The following is a 13,389-nucleotide window of genomic DNA, read 5'->3' as shown; positions in this document are numbered from 1 at the left end:
TTTAACCCTTTCCTCCTTTATAAACACTTTCCTGTCAAAATGGAGCAACATGAGAAAATGTCTGTGATTCCTACACAGGCTGCCAGTTCTCAGCTGAAGCTGCACGGGTCAAAGACTGAAATGAGGAGAAAAATAACCCAGAAATGTAGAGCAAAGGGGAAGAAACTCATTTGAATTTATTGTCTTCTTTCTTTGCTCTTATATATCATTTTATTTTATTAAGAGTACAGTAAAACTTTATTTTGATTTTTGAGTTAAATCAAACTTTCTAAGGTTTACTATCACTTACTGAAAAAAAAAATAAGCTTTCTATATGGAAATTTTTTAACATACACAAAAGTAGGGAGAAATAATGCCCAGGAACCTATTACCCTATTATATTTTAAGATTCACTTATGTGACAAATATGGTAAATTGCCTAACCACCCCACCCTCTTATTTGTTAAAAGAATCCTGATTTGTGTCCCAATGGCAAAATGCCCACTGTGTAAGTTTAAACTAACTTACTCTCTTTTGAAAGACACTTCTCTAGCCATCCCTGCAGGAAGAATCGGGTATATGATTCAGTTGTAGCCAATGACATGTGAGAAGAGTCTTTCTCCTTGAGAAAAGAAAGCCTCATTTTGCCCCTAAGTGTCCTATTTTATATCATAATGCTATCATAATACAGGGGTATGATATCTGGCACTCTGGCAGCTATCCTGTGATCATGAAGTAAAGAAGGTCAGGGGAATACCTGAGATGCCAGTCTAGGGTACTAATATCATTCAATCACTTTGCCCATTGTAGAACTGCCTACCTTCTCCAGGTTATTTGTTGTGTGAGATGAGAAAATGGCCGGATTGTTGCATCCGTGTTGCAAGGAAACAAAGCATTCTAAGTGGCCCTCCAAATCTTTTGGTCCTCTTTTATAATGGATTCATGTATTTGGTTTTGTGTCTTAAGAAGTTATATAGAACCTTCAAATTTGCCATATCTTATATTTTGAATTGAGATACACCTCACAATGTGACTGGTAAATCAATGAAAGTCCTTAATCCAAATTCTCCTTTGGGAGCTAGAGGGAAGAGAAACTACAGTGAGTTCCAAAAAGAATGGTCAGAGGAAAGTATCCGGAGACATATTAAACTTGGCTTTAGACCTGTGACATCAGCTCACCCAATGTGAGAGTTTTACTTTTTCCTTTCTGTCCTGGTGATATAATGATGTTCCCTACTGCACACCTTGGAAACAATATGCTAAGGTGGCATATTTTCTGTGGCAGCATCTTCTTTCCAACAACTCCCTGTATATATACACTGATTATTTTGGCCTAACTACACAAAGCAGTGAAGGCATTTTGAAAGGCTAAATTCCATTTAACTTATTTTTAAAACTAATGATTATTAGTCAGTTGTTAACTAGTTACTATCTAGTTTTTATTTTTTTTCCTCATGAATTTTCTTTTGAGGGTGAAGTTGTTGGGGGGGCCTGGTTTCATGCAGGTCCCTCACTCTCTGGTCCCTTTTCTAGGAAGCCCACCTTAGTAGTGCTCTTTCCTTGTTGTCCATCATCTCCTCTGGCCCCAGGCGTCGCTTACACCTACATGTGTGAGGACAGAGCCTGTTCTCACTACTTCAAGATCTTCACATTTCTGATATGTGCCAGAACTGTTCTTTTCAAACTTCCATGGAGTTTGAAAAGAGGTTATGCTTCTGTGGCTCCACCTAATTTTGAGGTGTCCAAGGCCATGTCCAGTCCCCCACACAGCTCCCACACACTTGGCCCTTCCCAGGCCTCACTAATATCCTTACTACTCTCATGGCGGAGCCACTCAGGGCTTAGATAGCCAAAGTTCAAGCAAAATACCCATTTAAAAGGTGGTTCCAAGGTATGTCCTAACCCAAAGTAGTAGATGGGAGTGGCGAGAGGGGCAAGAGGGGACTTACATGTATTGGGTACTTTTTATGTGTCAGGATCTGAGCTAAGTTCTACATCTAGGACATCCCAGCAGACTAGGAACACAGAACCAGGAATCAGGAGACGTGGTCTAATGGACTGATGATATAGCACTCAGATGCCACCACTAGCCAAATTAAGATAGAAACACTCACTCCCCTCCAGAGATTGTGTTTGGCTGAAGAGAGCTGTCCCATCCAAGATCATACCCTCCAACTTCTTTCTCAAGGATGCCCTGTACCCAATGATCAATGGGTACAAGTGTAGAGGGGTTCCCTTGCCCCAGTCTGCAAGGCCATCTCAGCCCCAGGGTCCTATTGTTGAAGAATTTGTTGTGACCTTATTGTAGCTCCACTTTCCTCTCTGCCTAATTCGGTTTTCTGGATTCCTCCAGGCAAGTTGATTTGAAGGGCACTCCCTAGTAAATTTCCTGCACACCAGTTCCCTTCTCAGTGTCTGCTTCCCAGAGTAACTCACCTGCAACCCTGACTTCTGCGTGCACTGCTCAGCACACCGGGCCTCTTGTTCTCACTGGAAAATTAAGGAAGCTGGTTGAGCTCCCTAAACCTTCTATCCAGTGCCAATGTCGGACCCAGAAAGGAGGAGTAAGGGTGGGAGACACATCAGCAGCCTTAAATTACAACAAGTAGCTTCCTATTCCTGAATCAAAGCTTGGGTCTGAAAGCCATGCAAGGACCTGTGAGGGTCAGAAATCCCTACAGTAATTCTTCACTGTCATTGATCGGTGTGACCTATTATGTATTTTATTCTTTCCTAGGCTTTTTGTTGTTGTTGTTTTTCAAGATGTAGTTATGTATGCCACGTGTGAGATCATTTTTTCCCTTTCAAATAAATCATGTAACTTCTGTGTTTGTCAGGAAACCTGAAGTAGAGAAATGTGAAATGTGAATTGAGAAAAGTTCAGCTGACTGAGTTCCATTAATTCTCAGGAATGACAAGTCAAGGTCAAAGGAAGAAGAATGAAAAATATCACAAAGTGATTTTCTTTTAAATGGGGGAAAAATAAGCCGTAGGAAGGTGTTCACCTTGGTTCTTTTGAAAATATTTATAGGCTATAAAGAAGATATAGGAGTTTATAAGACAAGGCACAAAATCAATACTTTAGAGGAGTAAAAAACATGACAATTTGATATATTTTGACTATATTTAATATCATTTCAAATGAAATCATTGTATTCTCTCTCCAGGACATCAAAACTTCCTAAAAAAAATTTAAAAGTTATTCAATTAATAGTTTATTTTATGTTAAGCTTTCAGGTTTCATTAAATGGATATTAATATATTTTTATGTTTGTATTTAATACTTAGGGTTATGTTTGGCATAATTTAAGAAAACATTGAGTTGATAATATATTTTTTAATCCAAATATTTTAGCATCACATAAATAAATCAGTGCTGGGGACAAGGCCAGAGCTATAAAAGCATAAAATTCCCCCAGATAAATTTTGTAAGGCATTTTCACTGGACCTTTTAATCCTTCTTCCTTCTTTTTTTAAAGCCTCAGACATCTCAATAAACAAAGCAAAAAATTATACTTATTGGCCCCAAAACAATAACAGTTCTTTAAAAACTGACATTTCTGATAAACTTCAGTGTACGGCTTGACACCAGTGTTGAAACCAACCAGTTATCCTGAGTTTTGTTGTGAGCTGTAAGAACAGACCATTTCGTTATTTTTCCTAGACAACTGCCATGAGGTCCACTTTGGTTCCTCTGCCTCTTCACTTGTTTTTCTATAATCTAGTATTCAAATAGCAGCCAGTGACGCTCTGCAACATAAACATACCACTCTTCTGCTTAAAATCCTCTAAAGGATTTTCATCACACATAAATATTTTTTTACCATAGTCTAAAAGTCCCTTCATGCCCAATCACCACCTGCTTTTCTCTCTCAAGCCATGTCTTCTAGTCTCTCTTTTCTCTCTCTCTCTCTGTATCTATCTGTCTCCCTCTCTGTTTGAACATACAGTACAATGAACATTCTGTTCCTTTAACACAACAAGCTTGTTGCCACCCCAGGGCCTTTGCACCAGTCATTCTATCAGCAAAAACATTACTTTTATTTTTACTGCACTAAGGAGCTAAATTATAAACCCTTCATGTTAACATTTTCATTAGACTTGCATGTCTCAGGTTTATGTGACTAGCTTCCTTTCATAATACTACATCTCAGCTTCAATTTCACCTCTCAGAAAAGACCTTCCTGACCATTGAGTCTAAAGTAACATCCTGCCTCCTTAGCATACACTACCACATGAGTCTGTTTTCTTCTTTATTACTATCTGAAATGGTCTTTTTTAATTTGTTTGTTTAATATTTAATATTTGCTTTCCTTCACTAAATAAAGGTCCATGATGTCAGGGCACTTGACTGTATTCTTAATATCTAAACAATTCTCAGAATATAGCAGCCACTACGATCTGTGTTCTAATAGATATTGAAATAAAAAGGAAAAAAAGTCTTTGACTCAAAGCTTTTATCAAAGATTTATTCTCAAGGGAGATACTAGGAATATATAAATGGAATCATTATAAACTAGCTTTTAATCAATCTCCAAATAAAGTGTGTTGTTTCAATGCTCATCTATGACATATTTTTTCTATTCCCTCAACCCATTGAATTTGTTTACTCCCTGAATGACCAATAGACCTATATAAAAACTGATTAAGAAAATGCTGATAAAAATAATCTGTGATTTTATCTAACCATAGTTGAAATTTTTTTTAAGATTTTTATTTATTTATTTATTTGAGAGAGAGAATGAGATAGAGAGAGAGAGCATGAGAGGGGGGAGGGTCCAAGGGAGAAGCAGACTCCCTGCTGAGCAGGGAGCCCGATGAAGGACTCGATCCCGGGACTCCAGTATCATGACCTGAGCCGAAGGCAGTCGCTTAACCAATTGAGCCACCCAGGCGCCCAACCATAGTTGAAATTTTGTGTATGGTTATCTAGCTTTTTGTTTCTTTGTTTTGGACAATTACAGGATTGGAGTTTTGACCTACCGTCTTGGAAAATTAACCCCTATGCTTTGAGTAGAAGTTACAAGGTTAGAAAAAAAATCGTAATTAGTGGTAGTGCAAGGTTTTGCAATATCGAAATCGAAATTTACTAAGGGTGTAAATTTTGACTGAGGTAGCGGGAATACAAATAATACATTTGAAAGATCATTCACAAAACCTAAAACAATTAGATTTACAGGAAGAAAGAAAAACCGTCAAAATTAATGTGGAAATTCATTAATTCATTTATTTATTGAATAGTTTTTTATAATGAGCATCACACATGTCAGGTATTGAGATAAGTGTTCCAGTCAAGCAGAAAACAAATTAGGAAAGAAACATACTCTCTCAGGAGTTTACATTTGGGCCTGCGTGGTATTCTAAACAGAGAGACATAAAGGGAAAAGATGTACATTCAGTTGTGGAAAATGTGGTTGGTACTAGAAGAAAGAGGTGGTGACTGCAGGGAGTTAAGTGTAGAATTCTCATCCAAGTGAGTAGAAGGGAAACTTGGAAGATAAGGGCACAATAGGGAAGCAGAGAACTTCCTGGTCAATGAACAGACCCAAAGCCATTTATATACACCCAACAGTAGGATTGGGGTATGAATTTGTGTAGGGGCCACACAATGCCCCAAAGCCTAGAAATCAGTGCTATGTGTCACAGAGGAGTCAGGCAGTGGACTGCTGTGAGGGCCATTTCTGAGTCCTCCGGGATCAGAGGATTCAACTTCATGCAGGCAAGCAGGCAAGAGCAAAGTTGGTTCCCTTCTACAAATCAAGATCGGGCTTTCCCCTCTCCCCCAGTTTTCTAACAACACATAACCTCTTGATTATAGTATGATTCAGGGGAAGTAGAAGAGGAAAATGACAAAGATTTTACTTTTGAAATGATAATGTAACATTCTTTAGATTCTAGTATTATAGATAAACAATCACACTTGCTACTTAAAGAAATAGAATAAAAGATATTGTCCATAACCCTCAGGAAAACTTACGTTATAGGGAATAGAAGAGAAAGAAAATAAGAGGAAGAGCCAGAGTAGAGTGGGCTATTGAGTGAGTAAGAGGCTATCAAAGGCACTGTGATCAATACGTAATCAGTAGCATCAGAGAGTGGGAAGACCAATCAATATCAAATAATATGAAAGGTCAATACATAAAGCCTGAGACAAGTCCCTTAAATGTGTCATTTTAAACTTTAGACATTTTCAAGAGAATAATTTCTTACTGTGATCAGAACAAAAATGAAGCTAGTGGGCTAACTTTTTTTTTAAGATTATTTATTTATTTATTTATTTATTTATTTATTTATTTATTTGAGAGAGAGAGCAGGAGCATGAGCACGAACAGGTGTTGGGGGGAACAGAGGTAGAGGGAGAAGCAGGCTCCCTGATGAGCAGAGAGCCCGAGGTAGGGCTAGATCCCTGGACCCTGGGATCATGACCTGAACCAAAGGCAGATGCTTAACCAGCAGAGTCATCCAGGCACCCCCAGTGAGCTAACATTTCTAAAGAATTTAGGCTTTGATGAAAAGAAGGTTGTCTCCTGTGGGGCACCTAAGTGGCTCAGTCAGTTGAGCATGGGACTCTTGATTTCAGCTCAGGTCATGATCTCAGGATCATGAGATTGAGCCCCAAACGGGGCTTTTGCTGGGCATGGAGACTGTTTAGGATTCTGTCTCTCCTTCTCCCTCTGCTCCTCCCCATCTCTTAGAAGAAGAAGAAGAAGAGGAAGAGGAAAAGGAAGAGGAAGAAGAAGAAAGAAGAAGAAGAAGAAGAAGAAGAAGAAGAAGAAGAAGAAGAAGAAGAAGAAGAAGAAGAAGAAGAAGAAGAAGAAGGAAGAAGAAGAAGAAGAAGAAGAAGAAGAAGAAGAAGAAGAAGAAGAAGAAGAAGAAGAAGAAGAAGAAGAAGAAGAAGAAGAAGAAGAAGAAGAAGAAGAAAAGAAGAAGAAGAAAAGAAGAAGAAGAAAAGAAGAAGAAGAAGAAGAAGAAGAAGAAGAAGAAGAAGAAGAAGAAGAAGAAGAAGAAGAAAGAAGAAGGTTGTCTCCTTTTAAGAAGAGTGCAAATAAAACCCCCAGAGAAATATCTCTCCAGATTACACAGCATGAAAGTGTTTTCATTCAAAAATTATTTCAAATATCATCCCCAGAAAGTTAGAATATCATAATAAAGAGACATCTTTGCAGTTTAAAGTGCTCAACTGACACTGAACTGTGCTGAGTTTACCCAAGCACTACCAGCATGGCTTCCTGCTCTCCATATCTATTTTTCCTTCTCCTCCCCTCTCCACAGGTTGCTCAGTGGGAGACGGGAAGGGCAGGCAAAAAAGAAAGGGAAAGAGTCTGTGCTAACTCTTCCTGCTGCCTCTGCTTGGGCAGTGGTTATAATATCTCTCCTCCTTACCCATGACTACAACTCCTGTCAGATCATGGTTCTTGACTCTTGGGTCCAAGAAACTCTCCCATCCATGTGCCTTCAGACCTGAAGTTGTTAATAGTTTCCCACTCTGTTGACAGTCTCTGGTGCTTACTCTTCTTTTCGTGTTCCATGACCCTGACCATGCTTCTGTAAGTAGCCCCTTCTGTTAAAGTCTCTTGAACCATCTGAGTTGGATACAGTTCCTTTCTAGGACCCTGACTGACACACTAGAAGTTTCGTGTAAATCCTGAGAAGACACCACTCAAGGTCTGTTTGGTCAGGACCCTTGTTTTCTTTAAAATAGCTTTGTTTCTTCATTGGAGATTTTGCTTATTCTGGATTCATCTCCTGTGAATCACAGAAAGACTTAATAGCAGTTCTAGAAAGTTTTAAGGAAAATAAACAAATTGCTTCTAATAGGAGACAGCAGGAACCTGATGGAATTAGCAAGGCCCAATTCCAACTTGTACCTTGTGTTAAAATTGTTCCTAGCATACTGTGCTAATACCATGGCTAGTTGTGAATTGCTGCCCTAAACACTGAGGCCAAGTTCATTTCTGTCTCATATTATGAATGTGTTATTTTCAAAGGGTGCAATAAAAATTACTCTCAGGGTGCACACGAAGTCTGAATAGCAAATTGCCCCCCAGACAGGCTTATCTTCAACTCACGATTTTGCAGGCTTTAACTCTCATAGTGATTAATATCATGATACCATGTACGGGTTGGGTCATTCCACAATGTAGCCCCCATACTTCAGAAGTCAGACAGTGGAAAAGCACTTACTGTGCTATGAAAATCATGTCCTTTGACAGCCTGATTAATGAATGTTTTTGTCATATAGAATAAAGATGCAGACAGTGAGTATCAGGAGTTAATCTTATAAATATGCACACACACATAACCTTTCAAAAAGAAGAGGTAATTGCGAAAGACATTTTTGGCAATACAAAAGCAGTAACTCACAAAGTGAACTCATTTAAATTAATGAAAATTCCAGGGGATTAGAAGGACAATTCCCATCAATGAGAGGGTCAGAGGATGAAGTAGGACTAAGTAAAAATATGAGCGTGGGGTCATGGGTCCAGACCCATTTGGTTAAAAAGGTTCCTAACATTGGATGGAGCACATTGTAGGTTCAATGAATGAGTGTCTTACTGAAAAAAGACCTTTAAAGTGACCTAGAAAAAATTTAAAACCAAGCATTAAAATAAACTCCAGGAAGCCCGTACCTCATCTAGGTCACATAATTAAAGCAAACTTTGTCAAAAGAAGCCTTTTCTAAATGTTTTATTTTTTTTTTTATTTTTTGTTTTGACTTGACAGCAAATTTCTTTTTTCTACACATTCTAATAAATACTGTCAAGTTACTGAGGACTTTCTTAAATTTAAGGTGAGAGCCGCTTTTTCATTTTTGAATCAATATCATACCTTGTGCTTTGTAGCTAGCATTTATTGTTTTCATGTAATTGCATTCAGTGCACTATTAACCACACGCTAACACTTAGCCTGGTGCTGAGGATGTTTGCCCCGCCCTCGAGAGAGGCATCCTCTACAGGAAGAGAAACGTTATTTTGACAAATAAGTCCACTAGAATGTTACACGGTACACAGAAAAAGAGAACAATGGAAGACGAACAAGTGGCGACGTATGGAGAGGTAGGTCCAGGTCAGAGATGAAGTGAACTGTGCACGGCGTCTGAGTTGTAATGTCTAAGAAAACAGACATTCAGTCAAACATATTTTAGGCTATGAAAGCACTATGAATGAAGGCATAGAGATCATGATGTAGCCTTGACATTGGAGCTATAGAATGACAAGTTATTTCATTTTAACTCATGTGTTCATGTATTTTGATGGAAAGAGTGATGGTGCAGGGGAAGGATGGTTGAAAAAAAGCCAGAGAAGCCTGCAGGAACTTGACTGCATAATGGCAGAGTCCTTAATGAGGATTTTGGACTTCCTTCAAGAGGTATTTGAGGATTTTTGAAGAGTTTTGAGTTATCTGAATAGCTGTTTCCTCTCTCCTTTGAAAAATGGGAACACTAAAAAATAGTATCTACCTCATAAAAAAGATGAAGAGAGAAAAATGATATAAATCTCTTAGTTTTTTGTGACTCTCGGTTGCTATTATTACACATTTGGTGTGGAAAATTTATATCGGTCTTCTAAATAAATTCATAATGGAATAGAAAACATCTTTGCAATGTGATAAAATAAATTCCCTAATATTAACATATATAATTATCTTTCCTGTATCTTTTCAAACTTAGCATTTCTTAAATGCTCAAAAAGTAGGATTAGCTCAAATGGTCATTCATTCACTTTAAGTAATATTAATTTATAATACACATGATAATAAATCCTAAATTACTACAATAAAATTTTCAGTGTTTTCTTGGCATTTGAAAATCATGCAGTAGTACTATATTTTTGCAAGTTAAAGTCTAGTCCCTATGAAAACTCTAAACTTAATCATGGAATAATTCAAACCGTTTTCTAGAATTTCAAGTACTAATGCTTGCACAAGTGATGATGTAATGATTTGTTTGTAAGAATATGGACATAATGGTGTTCAATAAATATTTATTCAGTTGAATAATGTATTTATGATATTTTAAGAGTGGTGTGAAATTTGTATTGACTTATGTAGAGCTAGAGGTCTGAATCTTTTAATACTGAAAAGATTAATTTTTGTCAAGTTGACAACTGATAAAACTATACAATTATTATAAATCTATTGCTACCTGTCAATCGAATGTGCAGTAAATGATTTTGAATGAAATCTGCAAAATGAGGATATCAACATGGGCTAGAATGGCCACCTTCTTGTCTGGTTTCTTCAATCCATTTGGTCTTGACAATATGAGACACTCAAACTGTCAGCTGACCATATTTTGAGCTCGGGCCAGGCTCACAGCCCAATCAGGTACTATTTAGAAACCTGTTGTTCTGGATCTATGAGGGTAAGAGTGCTATAGCTTTAAATGTTTGTGTAACAAGGAACATGGGGAATTGACTCTTGTAAAACTCATTTTATGACTTTATCAGGAAAGACTTTCCATAGTTCATTGGTCTTCTGTCACTCATTAGCAAAATTGCTTCCCAAGGTCAGTGTGACATGCCTCAGTATTAGAGTGCACAGCGGATGTCCTATGGTGCAAGGGATGGTAAACACTGAAAAATTAGCTGTTATTCAGGGATGGATGCTTACTGTAATTTGCCAAGGGTTCAGATTAAATAAGTACGGTAGCTACTGCCCAAATGGATTAAAGAAAATTCCATTTGTGATTTACAAGAGAAGGAAAGAAGAGAGTATGATGGGGTTTTATTTGCATGTTTTGTTCTAAGAGATTTATGGATAAAATTTTGTCCTCAGATTTACATAAAAAGTTTCCTGACTTGCATATTAGAGCAGAAAATTGCTTTTATTTAGTGATGATGTTTTCCTAAAATTATACTTCAATGCAAAATTCATTAATCATAATTTTTTAAATTCATAGGGATCTTAGTTACTCCAAAATTAATCATAAATGTGTTTTTAATCAAATAATAAATAAGTAAAATTTCTCAATGCAAGTGCACTGACTCTTCCTGCAAATCTTGTCACAATGTAGATGGGGAAAAAAATAACATTTCCTAGATATTCAAATGATGTCAATTTTCTCTGGGTCTAATAATGAATACTGTTGCTGTCTTTGTTAAAAAAACAGTTGGCCTAAACTTCACTTTTCTCATCTGAAAAATAAAGATAAGAATGGGCCCTCCCTCATCAGGACTCAGCAAATACATAATCAACACTCAAGTATTCGTATTATTATCTCAGGAATTGAATGGTCTCGTTTTTGTAATTGTTTGCCTTGTATTTTTACATTTTGCCTATTTGGTTCCCTAGCCAATAAAAATGTAATAGCTGCATATGCTACTTACAGAAATGAAAATTTTTCTGGTATTTTCTGCCTACTGGCTTGAACTATTTGATGTCAATTACGAGTTTTTATTAAGTGAAATGAAGCATGCAATCAAATGACAAACACAAAGAAAAGCTGAAATTTAACCAGGCCTTATACATTGTGCCCTAGCCTGATAACTTAGTATTAGCATGAATTTTAGAAATGTATTTTTCATATTTATTTATAGTACATGTTACATTGGTCCATCTCATTTCAACTTCCTGCTTTATCCAAAAACCTGCCAAGTTGTCTCTGGTAAATTCCAGTGAAATTGGTCTTTCTGATTTTAGTTAACATCAAAGTAAATGAACTCAAACATTAATACATAAGATTAATATGGAATAAATTACACACATGCACATAAACTGTAGTTACACAAAATGAACAAACTTCCTACTCCAATTGTCTTAAATATAAAGATCTAATCTTATGGGTTTTGTTTTGTTTAATAACCAAAATAAAGTTGAGCATAAATAAAATGGTGAAAGCTCAAATCCTTTGTCTTTGAGCAAATTCAAATAAATTCCATCATGGTCTCATAGTAATGAGATTTTGATTATAAAGTCTCTAGCTGTATACCAGGTAGACACTTAGTAATACTTCCTGAGTATCTACCAAATGGGGTCATAACCTAGGGTGCCTTAAAAATCAAGGTAAACTCACGCACAGAAAATCTGGAAGGTAATAGTGATGTCTCAAGAGGTCATTGCTTTAGAGATTATTTAAATTACAAAAAAATAAACTACCAGATCAAATCAGTGAACATTAATCTGAAGTCTCTGTAAAGAGGAACTGCCCTTAATTGATGATCAGTATTTTTCAGACTGTTGTTGCTATAATTGCCTATCTTCCTCCTGAAAGTGAACTCCAAAGTTGTATAGAAAGTTAAAATTTCCTTTGAAATATAAACTAGTTTTTAATATCAATCACCCCCAAAATGATTTAATGCAATTTAAAAGCAGGACTTGAAAGATCACTTCAACCATACATTGAATATTACCATCAAAAAACATACTTTACTTTGATAGGTGACAGTGGTATCTTATTATTTTAATTATCATTTTTCTGTTTGCCAGTGAAATTGTTTTACATGTGTTCATTAGCTATCTTGATTTCTTAAGCATAAATTACTCTTTTCCTTTCCTCATTTTTCTACTTCAGTTTTAGCGTTAATTTTGTGGTACAATAAACTGTTAGCTCCCCGAAAAAAAAAGAAAAGAAGGGAATGTAAAGAGAGTGAAGTTATAATAATTTTTTAATCTATAAATATGTTTTAAAATTTTTGTTGTCAAAATATATCATTTCTGCTAGTTTTCAGTATTGGACATCCCTTTTGACCATATTGTGGTTGGAGCAATCAAGTCTTGATTACTTATTACCTCTGAAAACAGAAAACCAGAAATTTTATAATTAGGATGAAAACCTCTGGAACAATTACTTTATATGATACCATGGTGGAATGGACTTTAATTCTTTGAAAATATTGCACATCCTTTCACATTCATATGAAATCTTAAGATCTGCATTAGACCTCTAACTTTTCATGGATAAGGGCCTGGGTAGCAATGTACCACACTTAATTTATGATTTAAAGATATAACTAACATGTGTATTTGTTATAGCCAAGGGAGAATGCACTGTCCAAACTGGGACATACCCATGATGACCAATGTAACCAAAATGTGTCTCAGCTCATGAAACATGGTCACTCTAGAACAATAAATAGCAATTTAATTTAATCTTTGATTTAAATATATGTATATGTACATGTAGTCTGTGTTTTATAAGAAGGGCTTTAAAATGCATATGATATAGAAATTTTTTGTACTTCTTTTTTCCTTTACCTAAATTATGTTCCACTATTCTAGATATATAGTCTTATAACATATAACATACTTTAATGGATTAGGCACCCCTTAGAAGAGTTTCTCTCTAATGTTGGGAATGTGGTACCTAGCAAGGTCAAGATCCATGACCTCTTCAGATCGCTGGGCTGCCACTTAGAACATACAACCCCAAGGAGTTAGAATGAATTTAATTAAAACCTAGCTGATTGAAGT

This window comes from Eumetopias jubatus, unplaced genomic scaffold, assembly GCF_037043125.1.
Source record: "Eumetopias jubatus isolate StellerSeaLion01/CBP00866 unplaced genomic scaffold, mEumJub1_p1.0 scaffold_16, whole genome shotgun sequence".
Taxonomy (NCBI): domain Eukaryota; kingdom Metazoa; phylum Chordata; class Mammalia; order Carnivora; family Otariidae; genus Eumetopias; species Eumetopias jubatus.
This window is presented reverse-complemented; position numbering follows the sequence as displayed.